Here is a 20,162-nt window from a genome sequence, read left to right on the forward strand (position 1 = left end):
CAAGAATCCTAAGCAGATTCCATGCTGCATGCTGGGACCCCAATGTCAGGGCTCAATCCCACGACCCTGAGATCATGACCTGAGTGAAAATCAAAAGTTAGACACTCAACCGACCGAGCCACCCAGAAGCCCCTCCTCAATACTTTTTAAGAAAGTACAGAGGTCCTGGCTAATAGTTAACAAACACATCATCTTTGGTCATTCCAGAAATGTAAAACAAAACCACAATGAGATACCACTTCATATCCATTAAGGTGACTTTCAGCAAAAGGAAAATAACAAATATGGACAAGGATGTGGAGAAATAGGAATTCTTGTACATTGCTGGCGGAAATGTAACATGGTATGGACACCATGGAAAACAGATTGGTGGTTCCTCAAAACATTAAACATACAATTACCACATGATCCAGCAATTCCAAGAGAAACCCAAGGGACATGAAAACCTAGAAACTTGAACATGACTATTTATAACAGCATGACAGCCAAACATCCAAGAGGTGGCAACAACCCAAGTGCCCATCAGTGAATAAATCATGAGCAAATTGTGGTCTATCCATTCACTGCAATATTACTCAACCATAAAAATGAATAAAGTATTGATAAAAAAAAGTATTGATAAAGTATTGATAGATGGTACAATGTGGATGAGCTTCAGAAACATTATTCTAAGTGAAAGAACCAGAATCCAGACATAAAAAGTCACATGCTGTGTGATTCCTTTTATATGATATGTCCTATGCAGATCCATAGTCAGAAAGTATATTAGCGGTTAACAAGGGCTGGGAGAGTGATTATTTAACATTTTACACCTCAACCTTGTGAAAACACTAAATGCCACTGAGGTGTACACTTTTTATGGTTATGTGAATTTCACCTCAATTAAAAGAAACAAAAAGAGAGGTTCTGAGACCCAAATATTTGAGCATAGCTGGTTCCATTCATGATTCTCAAAGAACAGTCCTCAGCTCACAACAAAGGGCCAAGGTCTGCCTGCAGTTTTCATGGTGACTTACTTTCTAGTATTCTATTAAGTAAGCTATTATGAGACCCTGAATTTTTTTAAACTAAAATTACCATATTACTAAAGTTTCCTGAAGACTGATTCAGGATTCTATCGAGAATGTGAAATTTGCATAGCTTCCGGGAAGAATGCTATTATTGATAAACTGCTAGAATGATCTTGGGTTGGTTTTAGTTTTCAATTGCTGATACTCTTTCAACTAAATCATAAATTACCATCAGTACTTTTCACATAGGGGTAGTGTCTGATGGCCCTCAACACACACTCATCATAATCAATTTAATTTGTTTTGGGTTTTCTGACTTACTCATCATATGCAGTGATATATCTTTGCCTCAACTGTGTGGCTGGCTTATGATTTTCAAGTAACTAGGCTTTAAAGCACAAGTGTGTTCTTGTTTAAAAGTAATTGTTATGACTTTCAGTTTCCAGTCTGACATAGAAAGAACTTGGAAGCCACTTTCTCCCCTCCTACCAACAAGAAAAGTCCCAAACAACTGAAAATCAATGACTCTTCAGAGAATTGAAATCTGGGCAGACCTTTACCCCCAAATTGAAGAGACAGGTGGGTATGATGAATCAGAGTACTGGAGCAGAAGCCCAGAAACAGACGCGGGACGAGTGCTAAAATGACGAATTGCTGGAGGATCAGTGTGGACAAGTCTAAGACCAAAAACTCAAGTCACAGGAGCCCTACCCTTTCATGAGTTTTACCTCTAGAAAGTGTCTGAGGTTCTCACGGTAAAGATCAGAGAAAAATCCCCTCATGGTTTCATAGCGGGGAGGGGAAAAGGAACCATTTTGAAATGATTTACCAAAGGCCTGTCCTCAGGAGAAACTATTTTCCTAACTATCTTGGGTTTTACTAGAACCTAACCAATCAGAGAGAACAGAAATACCCAATCTTGACCTTCCTCCCACAGACGAAAGGGAATTCTGTGACTCCAACTCCTCTAGCCATCTATCCTACCTGAGGGGTGCAAGGAAAGAAGTACTGCCACAGGCTTCTCCCAGTCTTATGGGTTCAGATGAGGCCTCATGTCTGTACTGTGGACAGAGGATGTAAGGCAATGCTTATTTCCTTAAGCCTGAGCCATATTCCCCACGTCTAGAACCAAGAGTAGAACCAACTTCCCTCATTGGCTGCTTGGAGTGGACAGAAAAGTAAGACCCAAACAAAAAGTAGGTCATTACCAAGAGAAGGGAGAATAGAGGTAGGGAAGCAACCACGATTTTCTTTGTGCTTTTGCGTCCAGCCAGTATTATTCTACTAAGGAATAGCCTAAATGTTCACATCAGTCATACCACTATAAAGCTTAGGAAGGGCTAGGTCGGGGATCCCTGGGTGGCACAGTGGTTTAGCGCCTGCCTTTGGCCCAGGGTGGGATCCTGGAGACCCGGGATCGAATCCCATGTTGGGCTCCCGGTGCATGGAGCCTGCTTCTCCCTCTGCCTATGTCTCTGCCTCTGTGTGTTACTATTGTATAAATAAATAAATAAATAAATAAATAAATAAATAAATAAATAAATATAAATAAATAAATTTTTAAAAAAAGGAAGGGCTAGGTCAAAGCTCGGTCATGGGAGCAAGAGAGAAAATGTGGACAACAGATTTGTAGCACATGGGAGTTTTTAAGGATGTAGAAAGGCTCTTTTGATGTTCTCCCACTGATGATGTGCTAGGCTGTGCAAGTGAAATGGAGACTCAGGATCTGAGCCGCAGTACTAGAGGGCTGGAATGAATGGAGCAGAATGTTGAGTACAGGTTGGTCAAGGTCATCAAGAAGATGTGATTGCCAGTTGACAAGTGATTGGAGGCTTCGCCCCTCCTCCTGTGTTCTTGGAATGTGGGTTCTGCTCCACATTCCCTCTCCCAGAGGCTGCTCCAAGGACACAGCCTTGGAGATATTGATGTAGTGTTGACAACATCTGCAAGAGGTACAGGACTGACCCAGTGAGGGCTTCTTTATAAACTTTTAGGATGCAGTAGGTAGGTGTGGGGGTCCACTCGTCTTGCTGCCACCCAAGCTACATCTTGTATGCAAATTCCCTTGCTTATTAAAACTGCCACCCATCAAACTGTAGTGACCTGTCTTTTCCTTCAATCTCCCCCTTTCCTCTTCCAACAGACGCTGGTTTCAGATTTCACTGGAGAAGCTGAAAGTGAAAGGTTGCAAACCAGCTGCTGGGGACTGGAGAATAGGGCCTTGGGAATGAGGCATCTCAGGGAAATCCTGGGTTATCAGGTGACCTCTGTGTGGAGATGGGTGGCCTGTAAGTCAGATGCTTGTGTCCTGCCACATGAGTGTGGGATGGCCTGAAGACCCCAGCTGCTCTGAGGGGCTTGTTTGAGGAAGTACATGCTGCTCCTGGGCAGAGAAGAGAAGTGCAAGGCCTTGCAGTGGGCGGGCCTCTGCTGTGGGCAGTTCTGCTGGCCACTGATGCCCACCTGGAGGCTGAAGCTTGAGTCAGAAAGTTAGAACTATCCAGAAAGGACATGCTGGTATCCACTAGTCCACAGGCTTCAGCGGCTGGCAGATATGGTGGGAGAGCAGGATAATAAGTTAGAGGTCTTAGGGGCACCTGGGTGGCTCAGTCAGTTAAGCATCTGATGCTTGATCTTAGCTCAGGTCTTGATCTTGGGGTTGTCAGTTCAAGCCCGTTGTTGGGCTACTCACTGGATGTGAAGCCCACTCAAAAAAAAAAAAAAAAGTTAGAGGTCTCATCATGCTGTTTTTACAAAGCTGGGAGGGCTCCCAATGCTTTGGATTAAGATCTGGGCACTTGTGACAAAGCCTGAGTAGGACGTTAAGAGATGGAGTCGTGATAAGAATGAAGAGGAGGCTATTATGGTAATTGATGAGAAAATGGATAAAATGTACCATGCCTTCTGACCCATCATATGTGAAATAACATTTTAAATTCCAAGGACCCCAAAACTCCTAGGGGGAAAACTTGCATTCTTTCTCTTTCGCTTGATACTGTAAATCTCATCAAGTCCTTGAAATGTAAACACCCCTAGAGATAAACAAAACATTGCTCACAGAGACTGAAGACACAAAAGGGACGGGGGAGGCATGCTTTTTAAAATAGAGAATGCTGTAGGAGTTCCCTTGCCCAGAATCCAGTCCACAGCCTTCAAAAGATCACAAATATCAGTAAAACGCTTTAGCTGTGGGAGTGGGTACATGATTCACAGCTCGAGATTGGGAATGAACGCTGAGTGGATATAGAAAGTTGGAGGTCTATGGGAAAGAAATTTTGAAAAAGGCATGTTATATGTCGTCGAGCTATGATTAAAATAGACTTACGTAAGGTAAAAAAACAACAACAGAGTTTTACTATCGAAAGTACTGGTACAAAATTAGAATTTACTTTCCTCTGTGTTAAAGGAAGAAAGTTTTCTTAGATTATTGGTTTGCTCTTAATAAGAAATTGCAAACAAAGGTTTTTCTCTACCTCTGATGGAACCTGCCTGGAAAATACAGATTCTGTGTTTTGTACTTATCAGGTCTTTGATTACTCAAGAAACTAAGTTTTCTCTGTTTAAAAAAAAAAAAAAAAAACACGTTGTTTACAGCTCTGTAACTTTTGTTACCTGTTAAATTTCATGGGAAGTATTGTCAAATAAGAAATGATGCTAGGGACGCCTGGGTGGCTCAGCAGTTGAGCGTCTGCCTTTGGCTCAGGGTGTGATCCTGGAGTCCCAGGATCCAGTTCCATATCAGGCTCTCTGCTAGAGGCTTGCTTCTGTCTCTGCCTATGTCTCTGCCTTTCTCTTTCTCTCTCTCATGAATAAATAAATAAATCTTTAAAAAAGAAAAATAAAAAGAAAGAAATGATGCTAAACTTTCTTATAGGGTGTATTAGTATTAATTCCCCAAATTCTAATATGTCCTAGTATAATAGTATCAGTCATATTTTTTAAATGTATGTCAGAGAAATAACCAAATCCCCTTGTCACTTGCATTATAATGACCTCTCTTCAGATCCATAACCATGGCCATTTGTAAGTCTTTTGTCATTTGCAGCTATTGTTTTATCTGATGCTTTAGCCAAAAACATTCCTGCAAAAGGGCTTCATCTTCAAGGATATTCATGGGAAAGACTCTGACAGATTTCTAGTAGATAAGATCAATTTGCCTTCATGTGGGAGAGATAATAATAAACTTTTCCAGCATTCCCCCAAGGCCATCTGTACAGCTCAACAATATGCCATGGGATGGTACCAGGGACCTGTTCCCACATCAGTGAAATGGGTCCATTATATGGATGATATATGCCCCTGCTGCCCACCCTGTAGGCTTTGTGCAGCATCTATAGAGGATGGGCAGTGAACCCACAGAAAATTCAAGACCCAGATACTACATTAAGGTTTTGGGTGTCGTCTGGCCAGGTAAAACACCTGTTGTTCCAAAAGCTATGATTAATAAGGTGTAAGCTTCTCCAACTCCTAAGAACATGAAAGAAGTGCAAAGCTGTGTAGAGATTTGGGGGGTTTAGAGGACTTTAATTCCCCATTTGGCACAGTGTTCCTGTCCCTTATGCTGCCTGGCAAAGACAGGGTACATGTGGGACTGGGGGGTCAGAATAGCAGCAACCTCCAGAAGGCGAAAACACTAGTAAAACAGATAACAGCTCTGGGCATCTCCTAAGCAGGGCTGCCATTTGTGTTAGAGGTGTTCATGACTCTAGAAGACACGGGTCAGGCATTGCAGCAGGGCCCACAGAAGGAGAGAGTACTTTTGGGACTTTGGTCCCAGCCCTGGAAGAGGATAGAAAGCTGATGTACCCCTATAGAACACTAGCTCCTACTGGTGTCCACAGCACCCCTCCAGGTGGGGCCTCTCACACAGCAGCCAGTACAGCAGCCAGAGGGCTGAGCTCAGAGTGGACTGGCTGGTGACCACCCATGAGCCCTGGCTATTGGCCCTTTGCACTGACAGCAGGGCTGCTCTAAAGCAATTAACTCTGTGTCTAGGACAATGGGAAGCAGAAGGGTGGGTGATCATGAATATGTCTTGTGGGACCAGAATGTATGTGGAAAGACATTTGGGTCCATCTGCAAGAGCTTAAGGCATCCTGACTACTTTTCATGCCCCAGTTAATAAGCCCCCACCCCTAGACCCAGCAATCAGGAAACTTGATGCATTAGCTTGGGTATGAGCACTAGCTACTGACCATTCTGTAGATACATCAGATTGGGTGCATAGAAAGAGTGGTCACTGCAGTGTCCAAGTAATACAACTTATTGCAAAAAATTTCAGAATGCTCTTAATGTGTCTTGGTTCATGCAGTAGCAGCATGTCCTATTTGTTCTAAACAATGCCAAAGGCAACAACAAAAGAATCTAGATCAAACTCCTGGGGAAGATGGCAAAGGAGGAGGATCCTAGGCTCACCTCATCCCATGGATGCACCTAAATAACACTCATATAATTGTAAATAATCTGGAAAATGATTCAAAGGCCAGCAGAACAAACTCTTCTACAGCTACATGTAGAGAAGAGGCCACATCAAAGAGTGTAGGAAGCATAGACATGTGGTCGGAGCCAAACAGACCCAAAGGACCATCTACAAGAGTCAAGGATGCTGTGGGTGCAGAGAGGGGAGAGAAGCAGACTCCACAACAGGCACCCAAGGCACATGGGGACCAGCACTGTGGAGACAAATCCCCATAACATTAGGCTTTGAAAACCAGACAGGCCTAACTTTGTGAATTCTTTTTTTTTTTTTTTTTTTTTTTAATTCATGAAGGACAGAGAGAGAGAGAGAGAGAAGCAGAGACACAGACAGAGGGAGAAGCAGGCTCCATGCAGGGAGCCTGACGTGGAACTCAATCCTGGATCTCCAGGGTCAGGCCCTGGACCAACGGCAGCACCAAACCGCTGAGCCACCCAGGCTGCCCCTAACTTCGTGAATTCTTACAATCAGTGGGACTTAACACCTAGAACTTTAAAAATCAGCAGGCTCAACTCTGAGAGAGCCAGAGGGTGATAGAAAACTGAGTCCCCACCCCTACCCTTAAAGAGGTAGCACACACAAAAAAATAGCCCTGTTAAGATACAGCATAGAAACAGCAGTTCTAAAAATGCCTGGGCTATATGGAAAGGAGATTTATTTACTAATTTCAGAGCATGTGCTAGAAAGGCAGGGATCTTTGGGAGACTTTTCCAAGAGGAAAAGAGCTAGAGGGTACCATTTCCATCCCCCACCCCCACCCCAACCTAGATACCAGGGACACCTGGGGTAACAGCACAGTACAAACACTGTCCACTTGGCTTGCCAACAGCATGCCCCACCTCCACATTCTTCTGCAGACCCACCCCCTTCATCCCAGCCTGGGCAGGATTTTCCTGTGCAGCTGCAGGGCTCTCCCACAGCAGACTAGACCTGTGAGGACCTTGCTAGCACCACATGCCCCACCCCCATGTTTCTCAGAGGACCTGCCTCCACCAACATGCCCTTGGAAGGAGTCCATCCAAGTTGGACTACAAGCCTGGCAGTGTGCAAGCAGCCCCAACAGGGGCGAGCACCACTCCAAAGTGATCCTAGCCCCAGGGAGAAGGGAAGACAATCACACCCACTAATCCAACTGTAGCCCTAACAGTGGGCTGGAGGAAGACATCTGGTCTGACTATAATCCCCACCCACCAGTGAAAGCTTCTTAGGTAACAACGCAGGGAGAATGGCCTGCAGCTTTGTGCTACCACAGCTCTGGTAAATGATTGGTTTGACTAAACTTAAGCCCAAGATGGCCTCAGACTGGCCCACTAACAACAGGGACCAAACCCTGCTCACAAAAGGCAAAGGAAACCATTGTAGAAACCTGGACTGAAGGCAAATGTGGCTCAGCCACAATAGTAGGGTGCAAACAACACACATAGGAGACACTCTTAAAAGTCCCAGGTCCAGGTGAACAGGGGATATTGCACTGCAGGACATTAAAGGACCTCTTTTTCATAAGGCCACTACTTTCAAGAGCAGAAGACATAGCTGACTTTCTTTTTTTTTTTTTTTTTTTTTTTTTTTTTTTTAAAAAACTATCTATTTATTTATGATAGTCACAGAGAGAGAGAGAGGCAGAGACACAGGCAGAGGGAGAAGCAGGCTCCATGCACCGGGAGCCCGACATGGGATTCGATCCCGGGTCTCCAGGATCACGCCCTGGGCCAAAGGCAGGCGCTAAACCGCTGCGCCACCCAGGGATCCCCATAGCTGACTTTCTAACAGAAACAGAGACAGAGGGTTATGGGGAGACAGGAAAATATGTCCCAAATGAAAGAAGAGGAGAAAATCACAGCAAAAGAGCTAAATGAAACACAGATAAGTAATATATTTTAATATGTATGATAGAGAATTTAAAGTAATGGTCACAAAGATACTCACTAAACTTGAGAAAAGAGTGGAGGACCTCAGTGAGACCCTTAACAAAGAGATAAAAAAGAACCAACCAGAGATGAAACACACAATAACTGAAATTAAAAATACACTAGAGGGAATAAATAGTAGGCTACAGGAAGCAGAAGAAAGGAACAACAATGAAGGAAAAAATAATGGAAAGCCATAAAACTGAACAGGAGAGAGAGAAAAAGTAATAAGAATGAATGAAAATAGATTAAAGGAACCTGGCAATACCATCAAGCATAAAGACATTCACATTACAGGGCCCCAGAAAGAGAAGAGAGAGAAAAGGAGTCGGATAATTTATTTGAAGAAATAATAGCTGAAAATTTCCTGAATCTGGGGAAGGAAGCAGAAATCCAGATCCAAGGGGCAAAGAGAGCCCCCAATAAAATCCACCCAGTGAGGTCCACACCAAGACACATAGTATTTAAAATGGCACAAAGTAGTTAACAAAGAGAGAATTTGTAAAGCAGCAAAAGAAAACAGTTACATACAAAGGAAACACCATAAGGCTATCAGCAGATTTTTCAGCAGAAACTTTGCAGGTCAGAAGAGAGTGGCATGATAGATTCAAAGTGCTGAAAGAAAAAAACCCTGAAACCAAGCATATTCTATCCAGAGAAGCTACAATTCAGAAAAGAAGGAGAGATAAGAGTTTCCCAGACAAACAAAAGTTAAAGGAATTCATCACCACTAATCCAGCCTCACAAGAAATGTTAAAGGGGATTCTTTGAATGGTAAGGAAAGACCATAAGCAGGAGTAAGAAAAGTAGGTGGCACAAAAGCAGAAAAATTAAGTGTATCTATAAAAAAAAATCAAAGTATTCATAAATAAAAGCATGTAAAGTATGACATCATACATCTAAAATGTAGGGGGTGGGGGAGTAAAAATGTAGTGCTTCTAGAATGGGTTTGAACTTAAGCAACCAATTGGTATATGCATAAGATGTTGTATATGAACCTAATGGGAATCACAAATCGAAAACCAATAATAAGTATTAAAAAAATGAGAGAAAAGAGTCCAAGTAGATTAGAAAGCCAGAAACTATCAAAGAAGAGAACAAGAGAAGAAAGGAATATTAAAGAACTACAAACAAACTTAAAACAAGTATAACAAAATGGTAATAAATACATATCTATCGATAGTACTTTGAATATACACAGACTACATGCCCTAATCAAAAGACACAGGGTGATGGAAAGGATAAAAAAAAAAATAAGACCCAGCTGTATGCTGTCTACAAAAGACTGTTTTTCAGACCTAAAGACACATGAAGATTGAAAGTGAAGGGATAGAAAAGCATTTATTATGCAAACATAAGGGAAAAGAACCCTGGGGTACCCATACTTATACAGGACAAAATAGACTTCAGAACAAAGGCTATATAACAAGAGACAAAGAGGGACACAAAAGCAATCTGCTAATTTAATGAAATCTACATCAGAATACCAATAGCATTTTACTTTTTTTTCTTTTTTTGACAGAGAGAGGCCACCAGGGGAAGGGCAGAGGGAGAGGGAGAGAGAGAATCCCTAAGCAGACTCCACACATTCAGCATGGAGCCTGACATGGACTCAATTTCATGACCCTGAAATCATGACCTAAGCTGAAATCAAGAGTCACCTGCTTAACCAACTGAGCCACTTAGGTACCCTCAAGAGCATTCTTCACAGAACTAGAACAAACAATCCTAAAATTTGTATCAAACTACAAAAGACCCTGAATAGCCAAAGCAATCTTGGAAAAGAAAAACAAAATTTGAGGTACCACAATATATTTCAAGATATACTACAAAGCTATAGCAATCAAAACAGTATAGTGTTGGCACAAAAACAGACACATAGGTCAATGGCACAGGATAGAGAGCTCAGAAATAAACCCATAATTATATGGTCAGTTAATCTTCAAAAAAGGAGGCAAGACTATGCAATAGGAAAAGGACATTCTCTTCAACAAATGATGTTGAGAAAACTGGACAGATAGATGAAAAGAATGAAACTGGACCACTTTCTTACACCGTGCACAAAAATAAACTCAAAATGGATTAAGAACCTAAATGTGATACCTGAAACCCATAAAAATCCTAGAAGACTGCACAGGCAGTAATTTCTCTGAGGTTGGCCATAGCAAACTTTTCTATATATGTTTCTTGAGGCAAGGGAAATAAAAGCAAAAATATACTATTAAGACTACATCAAAATAAAAAGCTTCTTCACAGCAGAGCAAACAATCAACAAAACTAAAAGATAAACTACTGAATGGGAGAAGATATTTGCAAATGACATATCCAATAAAGGGTTAGTATCCAAAATATATAAAACTTATACAACTCAACACCAAAAAACCAAATAACCCAATTTAAAAATGGGCAGAAGACCATTTCTCCAAAGAAGACATAGAGATGGCCAACAGACACATGAAAAGATGCTCAACATCACTCACCATCAGGGAAATGCAAATCAAACCACAATGAGATATCACTTCACACCTGTCAGAATGGCTAAAATCAAAATCACAAGAAGCAAGTATTGATGAGGATGTAGAGAAAAAGGAACACTTGTGCACTGTTGGTGGGAATGCAAACAAATGTAGCCACTATGGAAAACGGTATGCAGGTTCCTCAAAAAAATCAAAAATACCAAAAATACCTTATGAGGGCAGCCCAGGTGGCTCAGCAGTTTAGCCTTCAGCCCAGGGCGTGATCCTGGAGTCCCGGGATCGAGTCCCACATCGGGCTTCCTGGATGGAGCCTGCTTCTCCCTCTGCCTGTGTCTCTGCCTCTTTCTCTGTGTCTCTCCTGAGTAAATAAATAAAATATGAAAAAAAAGAGAACATAACTTAAAAAAAAAAAGAATTACCTTATGGTCCAGTAATTCCACTACTGGGAATTTACCCACAAAATATGAAAACACTAATTAGAAAATATATATGCACCCTCATGTTTATTGCAGTATTATTTACAACAACCAAATTATGAAAGCAGCCTAGTGTCCATTGATAGATAAATCGATAAAGAAAGTGTGGTGGTATTAATAGAGGAGTCAAATAAGTGACAGGGATTAAGAATAAACTTATGGTTAGCACTAATGATTTACAGAATTGTTGAATTACTATAGTGTACACCTGAAACTAATATAATGCTGTATGTTAAGTATGCTGGAATTTTTTTAAATGTGGGGTACCTGGGTGGCTCTATTAACCACCCAACTCTTGATCTTAGCTCAGGTCTTGATATCAGTGTTGTGAGTTCAAGCCCTATAATGGGCTCCACACTGGGCATGGAGTCTACTTAAAAAAAAAAAAAGAAGAAGAAGAAGTGACGTGTATTGTGTGCCACCTCTCCAGAATGGACGTTTAAGAGATAGCACATGCCTTGCCACAGAAAGTTTCCAAATAGAAGTTTCTCTGTCAGCCTGGATTGCAGTGTGAAATCCCAGAGCAGAGTTTTAAGCAAACTGTCATCAAGGTAGCTTGAATAAGAAACGAACTTGTGTTGTTACAAGCCACTAATATGTAAGGGCTGTTTGTCGCTGGAGCCTAACCTGCCTGATTCTGACGGATTCAGTACAGAAAATGTAGCTTCTGTATTTAATCCACAACAAATCAGGCCCCACCCACTAGTTGGCAGGAATAGTAAAATGAAGTAAACAAAACAACCTCTCCAATTTAAACAGTCTCTGTAGGCAATGTTGTCTCTATTTAATAAAAATGCTCAATGTCTCAAATATCCTTGTTCTCTCTCTGCTTCTTGCCCAAGATGGTAGTGTGGAGAAGGGTGGGGAGAAGTAAGGCTCATTCAACTTCATGGCCATGGGAAAGAGTCCGGGTCCTCAAAATCCATCCTCTGCTTTCTCCAGACCCCAATACTGATCGCTCAGCTAGAATTTTCAGCTGCAGCTGCAATGGTCATAAATTGCACCCCCAACTTTTTTCAGATCTGACCACCACACCTGATAGCTCTTCCCTGCTGATCCAGATTTATCTCAGGCTTCAGAGGCCATTCTGGGGGGTCTGAGACCCACCTAATCCATCTAGGCTTCCCTCCCTACACTTAGACCGCTGGAAAGCTTCCCAGCCAGACTTGCAATGATTATCTGGGTCCCAACTACAGAGTCTTTTCCCTCCTGAACACACTGCAGCCCAGGAGGCTGCATGGCTGTGCTTCACGATGCTGTGGGGACAGATCAAGAGGTACATTTTACACAAGTCACCACTGCACAAAGCAGCTGTCCTTCTTTCCACAGACTCCCATACATCTGACCCCATCACGCACCTCCCTCCCTCTCTCTTTCTGTCTCACCATCTCCTGGGGAAAGAGAGGGGTAGATACTCCCCCACCCTCACCACCAGTTCATGGTGTCCGGACTTCATATATAAAACTCTATAAAGCTAGCAACCAAACCTAGCAATATGCTAGACAGGGCATTGAAGATAATTCTTTCTCAAGGATATAACTTGGCCAAAAGCCTATGTAATCTTTTGTTCCAAAATCCTATTTTGGGTTAGTTTGTGAAGCACATGAGAAACAGTATTTAATGCAATCCTGGGAAGCTCAAACCTACTCTGTCACTAACTAGTGACCTTGGAAAATTTACATAACCTCCCTGATATTCCACATCTTTGTTGGTAAAATGTGGCTATTAATTTCTTTAATGACTGAATGAAATGCTTATATGCAAAAAAATGTAATATTTTTGACATCTAGAAAGTAATAAATGGTGGCTATAAAAATTATCATCATCATTAGTGACGGCAATAATGAATCAAGATCGGCTGTTTAAAGGCTTGAATCTACTTCTACCATATAACTCAGCAATTTTACTCCTAGAACAATTTTAAGAAAAATATACATATATATACTATATATATAAATTTATATAGGCATAAACATACATACACATATATAATATATAGGTATGCACACATAATTTATATAGATACATATACAATATATAAATTTATATGTATATACACATACACAATACATACACACACAAAGTGTCCATACAAAAATGTTTATAGCAACTATATTCATAATCGCCCAAAATTGGAAACAACTCCATGTCCATCAACAAACAAGAGAAAGATGAACAGATTGTATATTTCAACAATGGAATCCTCCCCCACAATAAAAAAGAAACAAACTACTTATATACACAAGATAAACCTCAAAAAACATTATGCTGAGCAAAAGAAGCCAGACTTAGAAGACCACACATGGTTCTATTTATATGATTTCAGAACAAGCGAAATTATGATTTAAAAAAATCAGAATAGTGGTTGCAGGGAAGGGGGTACTGGGGGAATTGACTGGGAAGAGACACCAGGGATCTTTCTGGGGTGATGGAAATGTCCTATGACTTGATAGGGGTTTAGGTGTGTGCATTTGTCAAAATTCATTATATAAAGTCAATGTCAACTAAAAATGTTAATCCTATGCTGGATATCAGAAACTATCAGTAGTTTTTCACTCAATCCAAGATGATATCAATTGTAAGACTCATCATTATTTTATGTACAAGAAGAGAAAGAGTAAAAACACTAAAACCATGACACATTGTAGGCTGTAAAATGCATGTTTAGAAATGGTAAAAATGGCAAAATGTACATTTTAGAATCAATGACCTTTGGTCGCTTAGTCTTTTCTTTGCATTTCTCCTATAACAAACCTAAACTCTCATCTTCCCACTCCCCACAAAACATGTGGATACCCCAGGCCAACAACAATAAAGATCGTGGTCTCAGAAGACAAACCAGGAAAGCACATTAATTATTTTCTAGATACTATTCTTGTCAAACAGGCATATTGACCCATAATTCTTAAGTTGTCTAAGTTCAAAGTCCTTAATGAATGGTTAAATGATACAAGATTTTTCTTTTTTTCTTTTTCTTTTGGTTAAAGAGGCAGGAACACACCTGTCTTGACTTTAGGTCAAAATTGTCATCCTCACTGCAACTCCATGACATTTAGATTCTACTTGCAGTGATCTCTTGAGTGGGTTTCCTTTCTGCAATGGAAGTCTCCTGGTTACAATAGCTTATAAAGAGCTTATCTGGAAGGAGTTTGGAACTCAAAATTCATTTTTCCCCCATATTTAGCAGTGTGCCTGGGGAAGCGGAATTTAAATTTATTTAAGCTCTGGACCCAATCTCTTCTCTGTCTGGATGGATATTGCTGTTTGCCTTAGAAGAGAAGGTCTCCTCCCCATTTTGAGTCGTTGTACCTTTGTTATGCAAATATGAAGCAAAGTGATAACTCTGGCCCTGGTAAAGTTTGTGACAAGACCTGTAATCAATTGGGAAAGGCTACCCTCCCAACCCATTCAGCTTGTAGAATTGCAAATAAAAAGTACATTTCCTTAAAAAAAAAAAAAAAAGATCTTTATGTTTGTGAGAGAGAGAGAGAGAGCAGGGGGAGGGGCAGAGGGAGAAGCAGATTCTTGGCTGAGCAGGAGGCCAGATGCGGGCTTGATCCCAGGACCCCAGGATCATGACCTGAGCAGAAGACAGACAGATGCTTAACCAACTGGGCCACCCAGGCTCCTGGAAAGTTTCTAAGGGAGCTTCCCAGAGAGAGGAAGCTGACACTCAGATGCTTTCTCCTTTGAAGTCCAGTGTGTGTAGAACTTCTCTAATATGTTAAGATAATCCCATAAGAAGTAGCCCGTGGAAATAGACGCCACAAGCTCCAAGACACCACGAGGGAACAGGCATCTGTACCAGTGACCCATGTCCCGAACTAATCCTCAGATATTTGTGGGGTTGGCTGGACCTAGCTCAGCAAACGAGGCAGTCACTTTGGTAAACATGCATTACGAGTTGTGTCAATGTCCAGCCTGGAGAATAGAAACCTTTCTCTGTATTTCAGACACAGGAGATTTGATACAAGGTGTTGGTTGCAAAAGTTTTGGAATGGTTAGCAGGACAAAAGGTGGGGTGACCTATGGTTCAGCTACTGTCCCTAGAGTTGGAGTTACAAAAGGTACTCTCCAGAGCCCAGGCACACACACAGGCCACCACTGCTACTCCATTGCTGTTAGGGCCACCCCTGCTGATCGGGGGGGGGGGGGGGGGGGGGGTGCCTGGAATTCTATGTTCTTTCTGAATCGGTTGCCAGGAGCAAAACAGCTTACGCATTCTTTCTATTTACGATCTTGTGCCACTGGGCGAAACCTAATTGGACTCAGTTGGCAAGGGAGGTTATGAAATGAAGTTTTCAGGCTTCAAGCTCAAGCAGTATAAGAGAGAGTATGGATGGACGACGATGGAGCTTAGTGCCAAATGTCAACGTCATGACAGTAATGGACAGAGATGACCTTGGACAGATCAGATCACGTTGCAATTATTTTTGACAGTGACATTATATAAGATCAGAAGCAACAGAAGTAGGGGACTAATTAAATGCCTCTCAAATTCTCTGCCTCTGCAGCATAAGAAATACAGCCAATGGTCTTGTAATAACATTGTGTGGTGACAGAGGGCAGCTACATGTGTGAGAAGAGCATAAACTATAAACTTGTCAAATCACTATGTTGTACACCTGTGCAAACTATACTAAAAAAAAATTGTTTTAATTCTCTACCTCTGGGTTTTGTATGCAAAACCCACTGCCTTGGAACTAAATCCCTGGTGGTCTTGGAAAATTTCCTGGAATCAGGAAGTGGGGAGGTCTCAAGAAATAGTTACCTGATTTCCTTCAGGGATGGGCAGTGGAAGTTGGATGATGACATTAGAAAAATAAGCTTAAGCACACTGCACACTCAGATTATTTTTTAAAAAGATTTATTTATTTATTTATGATAGACATAGAGAGAGAGAGAGGCAGAGACACAGGCAGAGGGAGAAGCAAGCTCCATGCCGGGAGCCCGATGTGGGACTCGATCCCAGGACTCCAGGACCGCGCCCCAGGCAAAAGACAGATGCTAAACCGCTGAGCCACCCAGGGATCCCTGCACACTCAGATTAAAACCCTACTTAGATTTCTAGTCCACTGCTTTTAACCTACCCAGTAGCAAAAATGTTGTATACCTCATTTTCAAAAGGATTTAAATAAAAATAAACCAATACTGGTATACTATTAATCATTTAATTATCCCTATCCCCAAACCGTCTTTACTTATCTACGGCCTTGGTGCAATTAGGAAAAGCAGACTTTATGAGAGAAAGATGAGGTGGTAATACATATTTTTCTGGAGACTCTAAAGGGGAATTCTGGAAACCTCTGAGGATATTGGAGATTGTGAAAAAATCTTTTATTATGTCAATCATAATTACAAATTATTTTGCTATCATTTCAATATGTGTGCCTAAACTCTGGCTGTTGTAGGCAGAATAATGGCCCCCCAAATACGTCGGCATCCTAATTCCTGGAACCTGTAAGTAAATATGGTATCTTACAAGGCAAATGAGAATTGAGTTTGTAGATGCAAATAGAGTCGCTTAATCAGCTGACCTCAAAACGGCAAGTTTGCCCATGCGGACCCAATGTAATCATGAGGGTCTTAAAAATTGAGAGAGGAAGGAAAGAGGAGTCATGGGGAAATGTGATGATGGAAGAATGACCAGACAGACGCAGTGTTGCTGGCTTTGAAGGTGAGGCCGTTGGACCACCAGCCGAGGAACACGGGCAGCCTCTGTAAGCTGGAAAAGATAAGCCAATGGATTCTCCCCCTGGAGCTCTGGCAATACCTTGATCTGGGCCAGTGAGACTGGTGTTTGACTTCTAACCTCCAAAACAATGAGATAATAAATTTGTGTTTGTTTAAAGCCACACAGCTTGTAGTCATGTGTCACGGCAGCAAGAGAAAATGAATATACACCAGTTCTCCTGGCTGTTCTTCAATTCCTCTCTCCTCTACTAAAGGTAATATGTTGTGGCTGCTAAGCAGGCACAGGATAAATACTCTGTGTCAAAACTTGGGACGCCTGGGTGGCTCAGCGGTTGAGCCTCTGCCTTCTTTCTAAAATAATAATAATCATCATCAATAATAATAAATGTACTAGGACAAGAGGAAGCTGCTGGTCTGTAAAGTGGAGGTTTAGATGGCCTCTGAAGAGTTGATCAACGTGTGTACTGCCCTACAACCTGAAATAGCTTTCTTTAAAAGATTAAGTTCTTTTTTTTTTTTGTATATTTTTTATTGGAGTTCGACTGCCAACATATAGCATAACACCCAGTGCTCAATCCCATCAAGTGCCCCCCTCAGTGCCTGTCACCCAGTCACGCCATTCCCCCACCCACCTCCCTTTCTACCACCCCTTTTTCGTTTCCCAGAGTTGGGAGTCTCTCATGTTGTCACCCTCATTGATATTTCCCACTCATTTTCTCTCCTTTCCCTTTTATTCCCTTTCACTATTTTTTATATTTCCCAAATGAATGAGACCATATGTTTGTCCTTCTCTGACTGACTTATTTCACTCAGCATCATACCCTCCAGGTCCATCCACATTGAAGCAAATGGTGGGTATTTGTTGTTTCTAATGGCTGAGGAATATTCCACTATATACATAGACCGCATCTTCTTGATCCATTCATCTTTCAGTGGACACCGAGGCTCCTTCCACAGTTTGGCTACTGTGGACATTGCTGCTATAAACATCGGGGTGCAGGTGTCCCGGCGTTTCACTGTATTTGTATCTTTGGGGTAAATCCCCAGCAGGGCAATTGCTGGGTCATAGGGCAGGTCTATTTTTAATTCTTTGAGGAACCTCCACACAGTTTTCCAGAGTGGCTGCACCAGTTCACATTCCCACCCACAGTGTAAGAGGGTACCCCTTTCTCCACATCCTCTCCAACATTTGTTGTTTCCTGTCTTGTTAATATTCCCCATTCTCACTGGTGTGAGGTGGGATCTCATTGTGGTTTTGATTTGTATTTCCCTGACGGCCAGTGATGCGGAGCATTTTCTCATGTGCTTGGTGGTCACATGTAGGTCTTTTTTGGTGAAATTTCTGTTCATGTCTTTTGCCCATTTCATGATTAGGTTGTTTATTTCTTTGCTGTTGAGTTTAATAAGTTCTTTATAGATCTTGGATACTAGCCCTTTATCTGATACGTCATTTGCAAATATCTTCTCCCATTCTGTAGGTTGCCTTTTAGTTTTGTTGACTGTTTCTTTTGCTGTGCAGAAGCTTTTTATCCTGATGAAGTCCCAATAATTCATTTTTGCTTTTGTTTCCCTTGCCTTCATAGATGTATCCTGCAAGAAGTTGCTGTGGCCAAGTTCAAAAAGGGTGTTGCCTGTGTTCTCCTCTAGGATTTTGATGGATTCTTGTCTCACATTTAGATCTTTCATCCATTTTGAGTTTATCTTTATATATGGTGTAAGAGAATGGTCTAGTTTCATTCTTCTGCACGTGGCTGTCCAATTTTCCAAGCACCATTTATTGGAGAGACTGTCCTTTTTCCAGTGGATAGTCTTTTCCTGCTTTGTCAAATATTAGTTGACCACAGAGTTGAGGGCCCATTTTTGACACAAAATCAATGCCCAGAAATCAGTGGCATTTCTATACACTAACAATGAGACTGAAGAAAGAGAAATTAAGGAGTCAATCCCATTTACAATTGTACCCAAAAAGTATAAGATACCTAGGAATAAACCTAACCAAAGAGGTAAAGGACCTATACCCTAAAAACTATAGAACACTTCTGAAAGAAATTGAGGAAGACACAAAGATATGGAAAAATATTCCATGCTCATGGATTGGAAGAATTAATATTGTGAAAATGTCAATACTACCCAGGGCAATTTACACGTTTAATGCAATCCCTATCAAAATACCATGGACTTTCTTCAGAGAGTTGGAACAAATAATCTTAAGATTTGTGTGGAATCAGAAAAGACCCCGAATAGCCAGGGGATTATTGAAAAAGAAAACCAGAGCCGGGGGCATCACAATGCCGGATTTCAGTTTGTACTACAAAGCTGTGGTCATCAAAACAGTGTGGTACTGGCACAAAAGATTAAGTTCTAATGAACAATTAGAAGTAAAATAAAAATTAGGGGTCTCTGGGTGGCTGAGTCAATTGAATGTCTGACTCTTGGTTTCAGCTCAGGTTGTGATCTTGGGGTCATGGGATTGAGCCCCATGTCAGGGCTTCACACTCATCAGGGGGTGTGCTTGAGATTCTTCCTCTCCCTCATCCCCATCCACCTGCTCATGTGCTTTCTCTCTGTGTGTCTCTCAAATAAATCTTAAAAAAAAAAAAAAAGTAAAGAAAAATTGGGTACTATCAACAATAGCATCAAAAAGCATCAAATATTCTGGGACAAATTTCCCCAAGCAATGAACCTAGTTTCAGGTAACAGGATTACATTAAACAGGATTAAATTACATTAGAACAATTTGAGGAAATTTGATATCTCAGGAGTATTGAGTCTTCCATTCCATGAATGTGGTATATCTCTCCATTTATTTAGATTCTTCGTGTATCTCAGTAAAATTTAGTAGTTTTCAGTTTACAGGTTGTATTAGTTTTCTATTTGCTGCTGTAAGATATTATGACAACCTTGGTGGCTTAAAACAACACAAATTAATTACCTGGAGTTCTGCAAGTCAGAAGCCGGAAGGGAATCTTATAGAGCCAAAATCAAGGCTCAAAAGAGTTGCATTCCTTCTGGAGGCCCCTGAGGGAAATCTATTCCCTGTCTTCCAGCCTCTGGAGGCTGCTGGTATTCCTGAGCTCATGTCCACGTCATTCTGACCTCTGGAAGCATCAATACACCTGACT

The 20,162-nt window shown here is 41.4% G+C and overlaps 1 long non-coding RNA gene across 1 annotated transcript in view; it reads right to left on the bottom strand.

Annotated features, from left to right (window-relative positions):
- Positions 1-11,139, bottom strand: part of LOC111091660 — an 85,699-nt gene extending 74,560 nt beyond the window's left edge. The window contains exon 1 of the long non-coding RNA XR_005355375.1: positions 11,080-11,139. This is a non-coding gene — a long non-coding RNA (uncharacterized LOC111091660). The remainder of the gene's footprint in view (positions 1-11,079) is intronic.
- Positions 11,140-20,162: the final 9,023 nt, after the last annotated feature.

This window comes from Canis lupus, chromosome 2 (genome assembly GCF_011100685.1).
Source record: "Canis lupus familiaris isolate Mischka breed German Shepherd chromosome 2, alternate assembly UU_Cfam_GSD_1.0, whole genome shotgun sequence".
NCBI classification, from domain to species: Eukaryota; Metazoa; Chordata; class Mammalia; order Carnivora; family Canidae; genus Canis; species Canis lupus.